Source organism: Phyllobates terribilis, unplaced genomic scaffold, assembly GCF_046119375.1.
Source record: "Phyllobates terribilis strain yellow unplaced genomic scaffold, ASM4611937v1 Scaffold_25__1_contigs__length_18738178, whole genome shotgun sequence".
Lineage (NCBI taxonomy): Eukaryota > Metazoa > Chordata > Amphibia > Anura > Dendrobatidae > Phyllobates > Phyllobates terribilis.
The window spans coordinates 8,214,840-8,224,227 of record NW_027362785.1 but is presented as its reverse complement, the minus strand read 5'-3'; positions in this window follow the sequence as shown (position 1 = coordinate 8,224,227).

The following is a 9,388-nucleotide window of genomic DNA, read 5'->3' as shown; positions in this document are numbered from 1 at the left end:
TACAGGAATATAGCTACTATAATACTGCACCTATGTACAAGAATATATCTACTATAATACTGCTCCTATGTGCAAGAATATAACTACTATAATACTGCTCCTATGTGCAAGAATATAACTAATATAATACTGCTCCTATATACAGGAATATAGCTACTATAATACTGCTCCTATATACAAGAATATAACTACTATAATACTGCCCCCTATGTACAAGAATATAACTCCTATAATACTGCTCCTATGTACAAGAATATAACTACTATAATACTGCCACCTATGTACAAGAATATAACTACTATAATACTGCTCCTATGTATAAGAATATAACTACTATAATACTGTCACCTATGTACAAGAATATAACTACTATAATACTGCCCCTATATACAGGAATATAACTACTATAATACTGTCATATAGGGTCTACAACAGCACAAAACGTGAGCCACAGTACAAGTAATGCCACCACACAGTGCGCGGCGGCTTTAGTGTACATACACATACTATACCATGCTCAGATACTAGCATGCAGTCTGTAATACCACAATACCGTACACCACTGCGATAGAGGCCACGTAATACATTAGGGAAGTATTATTGGCCCATTCTCTTAAGGAATATCGTTACAAGATGCACAAATAATACTGCCATACCGCGTCCACACAACTCCCCGGACCTGCCATCACTGGGTGTGTTTGAGGTACTTGGACACTATATGGCAGTATTATGATGGAGAACACACTATTTCCCATCCTCCATGCTGCACCGCTCACACGTCTGTGCAACGATCACTATTGACAGCCGGGACACAGCGCTGTCACTGCACCTGCCAATAATAAATGCGCAGCGAGGGGAAGATAATGGAGGCGGCGTCCCGGGGGGAGACCCCGGCACATGGACGACGCTGATAAGACCCCGGCACAAAGGAGAGACGAGAAGTGACACCATCACAAGGTTAATGGACTGTTCTACAAAGCCGCAGCAGAACAGCAATCAGTACAGGTGTACAAAGCATAGTATAGGGGCATAATAGGAAGATACCCAGGTTATAGCAGCTGTACATATATAATTATATACAGGAGATGTCCAGGTTATAGCAGCTGTACATATATAATTATATACAGGAGATACCCAGGTTATACCAGCTGTACATATATAATTATATACAGGAGATGCCCAGGTTATACCAGCTGTACATATATAATTATATACAGGAGATGCCCAGGTTATACCAGCTGTACATATATAATTATATACAGGAGATGTCCAGGTTATACCAGCTGTACATATATAATTATATACAGGAGATGCCCAGGTTATACCAGCTGTACATATATAATTATATACCGGAGATGGCCAGGTTATACCGGCTGTACATATATAATTATATACAGGAGATACCCAGATTATACCGGCTGTATATATATAATTATATACAGGAGATACCCAGGTTATACCGGCTGTACATATATAATTATATACAGGAGATGCCCAGGTTATTCCAGCTGTACATATATAATTATATACAGGAGATGCCCAGGTTATACCAGCTGTACATATATAATTATATACAGGAGATGTCCAGGTTATACCGGCTGTACATATATAATTATATACAGGAGATGTCCAGGTTATACCGGCTGTACATATATAATTATATACAGGAGATGCCCAGGTTATACCGGCTGTACATATATAATTATATACAGGAGATACCCAGGTTATACCAGCTGTACATGTATAATTATATACAGGAGATGTCCAGGTTATACCGGCTGTACATATATAATTATATACAGAAGATGCCCAGGTTATACCGGCTGTACATATATAATTATATACAGGAGATGCCCAGGTTATACCAGCTGTACATATATAATTATATACAGGAGATGCCCAGGTTATACCAGCTGTACATATATAATTATATACAGGAGATGTCCAGGTTATACCAGCTGTACATATATAATTATATACAGGAGATGTCCAGGTTATACCAGCTGTACATATATAATTATACACAGGAGATGCCCAGGTTATACCAGCTGTACATATATAATTATATACAGGAGATGTCCAGGTTATACCAGCTGTACATATATAATTATATACAGGAGATGCCCAGGTTATACCGGCTGTACATATATAATTATATACAGGAGATGTCCAGGTTATACCAGCTGTACATATATAATTATACACAGGAGAGGCCCAGGTTATACCAGCTGTACATATATAATTATACACAGGAGATGCCCAGGTTACACCAGCTGTACATATATAATTATATACAGGAGATGCCCAGGTTATACCAGCTGTACATATATAATTATATAAGGAGATACCCAGGTTATACCAACTGTACATATATAATTATATACAGGAGATGCCCAGGTTATACCAGCTGTACATATATAATTATATACAGGAGATGCCCAGGTTATACCAGCTGTACATATATAATTATATACAGGAGATGCCCAGGTTATACCAGCTGTACATATATAATTATATAAGGAGATACCCAGGTTATACCAACTGTACATATATAATTATATACAGGAGATGCCCAGGTTACACCAGCTGTACATATATAATTATATACAGGAGATGCCCAGGTTACACCAGCTGTACATATATAATTATATAAGGAGATACCCAGGTTATACCAACTGTACATATATAATTATATACAGGAGATGCCCAGGTTATACCAGCTGTACATATATAATTATATACAGGAGATGCCCAGGTTATACCAGCTGTACATATCTAATTATATACAGGAGATGCCCAGGTTATACCAGCTGTACATATATAATTATATACAGGAGATACCCAGGTTATACCAGCTGTACATATATAATTATATACAGGAGATGCCCAGGTTATACCAGCTGTACATATATAATTATATACAGGAGATGCCCAGGTTATTCCAGCTGTACATATATAATTATATACAGGAGATGTCCAGGTTATACCAGCTGTACACATATAATTATATACAGGAGATGCCCAGGTTATACCAGCTGTACATATATAATTATATACAGGAGATGCCCAGGTTATACCAGCTGTACATATATAATTATATACAGGAGATGTCCAGGTTATACCAGCTGCACATATATAATTATATACCGGAGATACCCAGGTTATACCAGCTGTACATATATAATTATATACAGGAGATGTCCGGGTTATACCGGCTGTACATATATAATTATATACAGGAGATGCCCAGGTTATACCAGCTGTACACATATAATTATATACAGGAGATACCTAGGTTATACCGGCTGTACATATATAATTATATACAGGAGATGCCCAGGTTATACCAGCTGTACATATATAATTATATACAGGAGATGCCCAGGTTATACCGGCTGTATATATATAATTATATACAGGAGATGCCCAGGTTATACCAGCTGTACATATATAATTATATACAGGAGATGTCCAGGTTATACCAGCTGTACATATATAATTATATACAGGAGATGTCCAGGTTATACCGGCTGTACATATATAATTATATACAGGAGATGTCCAGGTTATACCGGCTGTACATATATAATTATATACAGGAGATGCCCAGGTTATACCGGCTGTACATATATAATTATATACAGGAGATGTCCAGGTTATACCAGCTGTACATATATAATTATATACAGGAGATGCCCAGGTTATACCGGCTGTACATATATAATTATATACAGGAGATGTCCAGGTTATTCCAGCTGTACATATATAATTATATACAGGAGATGCCCAGGTTATACCGGCTGTACATATATAATTATATACAGGAGATGCTCAGGTTATACCAGCTGTACATATATAATTATATACAGGAGATGCCCAGGTTATACCAGCTGTACATATATAATTATATACAGGAGATGTCCAGGTTATACCAGCTGTACATACATAATTATACACAGGAGATGCCCAGGTTATACCGGCTGTACATATATAATTATATACAGGAGATGCCCAGGTTATACCGGCTGTACATATATAATTATATACAGGAGATGCCCAGGTTATACCAGCTGTACATATATAATTATATACAGGAGATGTCCAGGTTATACCAGCTGTACATACATAATTATACACAGGAGATGTCCAGGTTATACCGGCTGTACATATATAATTATATACAGGAGATGCCCAGGTTATACCGGCTGTACATCTATAATTATATACAGGAGATGCCCAGGTTATACCGGCTGTACATATATAATTATATACAGGAGATGCCCAGGTTATACCGGCTGTACATATATAATTATATACAGGAGATGTCCAGGTTATACCAGCTGTACATATATAATTATACACAGGAGAGGCCCAGGTTACACCAGCTGTACATATATAATTATACACAGGAGATGCCCAGGTTACACCAGCTGTACATATATAATTATATACAGGAGATGCCCAGGTTATACCAGCTGTACATATATAATTATATAAGGAGATACCCAGGTTATACCAACTGTACATATATAATTATATACAGGAGATGCCCAGGTTATACCAGCTGTACATATATAATTATATACAGGAGATGCCCAGGTTATACCAGCTGTACATATATAATTATATACAGGAGATGCCCAGGTTATACCAACTGTACATATATAATTATATACAGGAGATGCCCAGGTTATACCAGCTGTACATATATAATTATATACAGGAGATGCCCAGGTTACACCAGCTGTACATATATAATTATATACAGGAGATGCCCAGGTTATACCAGCTGTACATATATAATTATATAAGGAGATACCCAGGTTATACCAATTGTACATATATAATTATATACAGGAGATGCCCAGGTTATACCAGCTGTACATATATAATTATATACAGGAGATGCCCAGGTTATACCAGCTGTACATATATAATTATATACAGGAGATGCCCAGGTTATACCAGCTGTACATATATAATTATATACAGGAGATGCCCAGGTTATAGAAGCTGTACATATATAAATATATACAGGAGATGCCCAGGTTATAGAAGCTGTACATATATAATTATATACAGGAGATGTCCAGGTTATACCAGCTGTACACATATAATTATATACAGGAGATGCCCAGGTTATTCCAGCTGTACACGTATAATTATATACAGGAGATGTCCAGGTTATACCAGCTGTACATATATAATTATATACAGGAGATGCCCAGGTTATAGAAGCTGTACATATATAAATATATACAGGAGATGCCCAGGTTATAGAAGCTGTACATATATAATTATATACAGGAGATGTCCAGGTTATACCAGCTGTACACATATAATTATATACAGGAGATGCCCAGGTTATTCCAGCTGTACATGTATAATTATATACAGGAGATGTCCAGGTTATACCAGCTGTACATATATAATTATATACAGGAGATGTCCAGGTTATACCAGCTGTACATATATAATTACATACAGGAGATGCCCAGGTTATACCAGCTGTACATATATAATTATATACAGGAGATGCCCAGGTTATACCGGCTGTACATATATAATTATATACAGGAGATGTCCAGGTTATACCAGCTGTACATATATAATTATATACAGGAGATGCCCAGGTTATACCGGCTGTACATATATAATTATATACAGGAGATGTCCAGGTTATACCAGCTGTACATATATAATTATATACAGGAGATGCCCAGGTTATACCAGCTGTACATATATAATTATATACAGGAGATGTCCAGGTTATACCAGCTGTACATATATAATTATATACAGGAGATGCCCAGGTTATACCGGCTGTACATATATAATTATATACAGGAGATGTCCAGGTTATACCAGCTGTACATATATAATTATACACAGGAGATGCCCTGGTTATACCAGCTGTACATATATAATTATACACAGGAGATGCCCAGGTTATACCAGCTGTACATATATAATTATATACAGGAGATGTCCAGGTTATACCAGCTGTACATATATAATTATATACAGGAGATGCCCAGGTTATACTGGCTGTACATATATAATTATATACAGGAGATGTCCAGGTTATACCAGCTGTACATATATAATTATACACAGGAGAGGCCCAGGTTATACCAGCTGTACATATATAATTATATACTGGAGATGCCCAGGTTATACCGGCTGTACATATATAATTATACACAGGAGATGCCCAGGTTATACCAGCTGTACATATATAATTATATACAGGAGGTGCCCAGGTTATACCAGCTGTACATATATAATTATATACAGGAGATGCTCAGGTTATACCGGCTGTACATATATAATTATATACAGGAGATACCCAGGTTATAGCGGCTGTACATATATAATTATATAAGGAGATACCCAGGTTATACCAACTGTACATATATAATTATATACAGGAGATGCCCAGGTTATACCAGCTGTACATATATAATTATATACAGGAGATGCCCAGGTTATTCCAGCTGTACATATATAATTATATACAGGAGATGTCCAGGTTATACCAGCTGTACATATATAATTATATACAGGAGATGTCCAGGTTATACCGGCTGTACATATATAATTATATACAGGAGATGCCCAGGTTATACCGGCTGTACATATATAATTATATACAGGAGATGTCCAGGTTATACCGGCTGTACATATATAATTATATACAGGAGATGCCCAGGTTATACCGGCTGTACATATATAATTATATACAGGAGATGTCCAGGTTATTCCAGCTGTACATATATAATTATATACAGGAGATGCCCAGGTTATACCGGCTGTACATATATAATTATATACAGGAGATGCTCAGGTTATACCAGCTGTACATATATAATTATATACAGGAGATGCCCAGGTTATACCAGCTGTACATATATAATTATATACAGGAGATGTCCAGGTTATACCAGCTGTACATATATAATTATATACAGGAGATGTCCAGGTTATACCAGCTGTACATATATAATTATACACAGGAGATGCCCAGGTTATACCAGCTGTACATATATAATTATACACAGGAGATGTCCAGGTTATACCAGCTGTACATATATAATTATATACAGGAGATGCCCAGGTTATACCGGCTGTACATATATAATTATATACAGGAGATGTCCAGGTTATACCAGCTGTACATATATAATTATACACAGGAGAGGCCCAGGTTATACCAGCTGTACATATATAATTATACACAGGAGATGCCCAGGTTACACCAGCTGTACATATATAATTATATACAGGAGATGCCCAGGTTATACCAGCTGTACATATATAATTATATAAGGAGATACCCAGGTTATACCAACTGTACATATATAATTATATACAGGAGATGCCCAGGTTATACCAGCTGTACATATATAATTATATACAGGAGATGCCCAGGTTATACCAGCTGTACATATATAATTATATACAGGAGATGCCCAGGTTATACCAACTGTACATATATAATTATATACAGGAGATGCCCAGGTTATACCAGCTGTACATATATAATTATATACAGGAGATGCCCAGGTTACACCAGCTGTACATATATAATTATATACAGGAGATGCCCAGGTTATACCAGCTGTACATATATAATTATATAAGGAGATACCCAGGTTATACCAACTGTACATATATAATTATATACAGGAGATGCCCAGGTTATACCAGCTGTACATATATAATTATATACAGGAGATGCCCAGGTTATACCAGCTGTACATATATAATTATATACAGGAGATGCCCAGGTTATACCAGCTGTACATATATAATTATATACAGGAGATGCCCAGGTTATAGAAGCTGTACATATATAAATATATACAGGAGATGCCCAGGTTATAGAAGCTGTACATATATAATTATATACAGGAGATGCCCAGGTTATACCAGCTGTACATATATAATTATATACAGGAGATGCCCAGGTTATACCAGCTGTACATATATAATTATATACAGGAGATGCCCAGGTTATACCAGCTGTACATATATAATTATATACAGGAGATGTCCAGGTTATACCAGCTGTACACATATAATTATATACAGGAGATGCCCAGGTTATTCCAGCTGTACACGTATAATTATATACAGGAGATGTCCAGGTTATACCAGCTGTACATATATAATTATATACAGGAGATGTCCAGGTTATACCAGCTGTACATATATAATTATATACAGGAGATGCCCAGGTTATACCAGCTGTACATATATAATTATATACAGGAGATGTCCAGGTTATACCAGCTGTACATATATAATTATACACAGGAGATGCCCTGGTTATACCAGCTGTACATATATAATTATACACAGGAGATGCCCAGGTTATACCAGCTGTACATATATAATTATATACAGGAGATGTCCAGGTTATACCAGCTGTACATATATAATTATATACAGGAGATGCCCAGGTTATACCGGCTGTACATATATAATTATACACAGCAGATGTCCAGGTTATACCAGCTGTACATATATAATTATACACAGGAGAGGCCCAGGTTATACCAGCTGTACATATATAATTATATACTGGAGATGCCCAGGTTATACCGGCTGTACATATATAATTATACACAGGAGATGCCCAGGTTATACCAGCTGTACATATATAATTATATACAGGAGGTGCCCAGGTTATACCAGCTGTACATATATAATTATATACAGGAGATGCTCAGGTTATACCGGCTGTACATATATAATTATATACAGGAGATACCCAGGTTATAGCGGCTGTACATATATAATTATATACAGGAGATGCCCAGGTTATACCAGCTGTACATATATAATTATATACAGGAGATGTCCAGGTTATACCAGCTGTACATATATAATTATATACAGGAGATGCCCAGGTTATACCGGCTGTACATATATAATTATATACAGGAGATGTCCAGGTTATACCAGCTGTACATATATAATTATATACAGGAGATGTCCAGGTTACACCAGCTATACATATATAATTATATACAGTAGATGCCCAGGTTATACCAGCTGTACATATATAATTATACACAGGAGATACCCAGGTTATACCAGCTGTACATATATAATTATATACAGGAGATGCCCAGGTTATACCAGCTGTACATCTATAATTATACACAGGAGATACCCAGGTTATACCGGCTGTACATCTATAATTATATACAGGAGATGCCCAGGTTATACCAGCTGTACATCTATAATTATACACAGGAGATACCCAGGTTATACCAGCTGTACATATATAATTATATACAGGAGATGCCCAGGTTATACCAGCTGTACATCTATAATTATACACAGGAGATACCCAGGTTATACCGGCTGTACATCTATA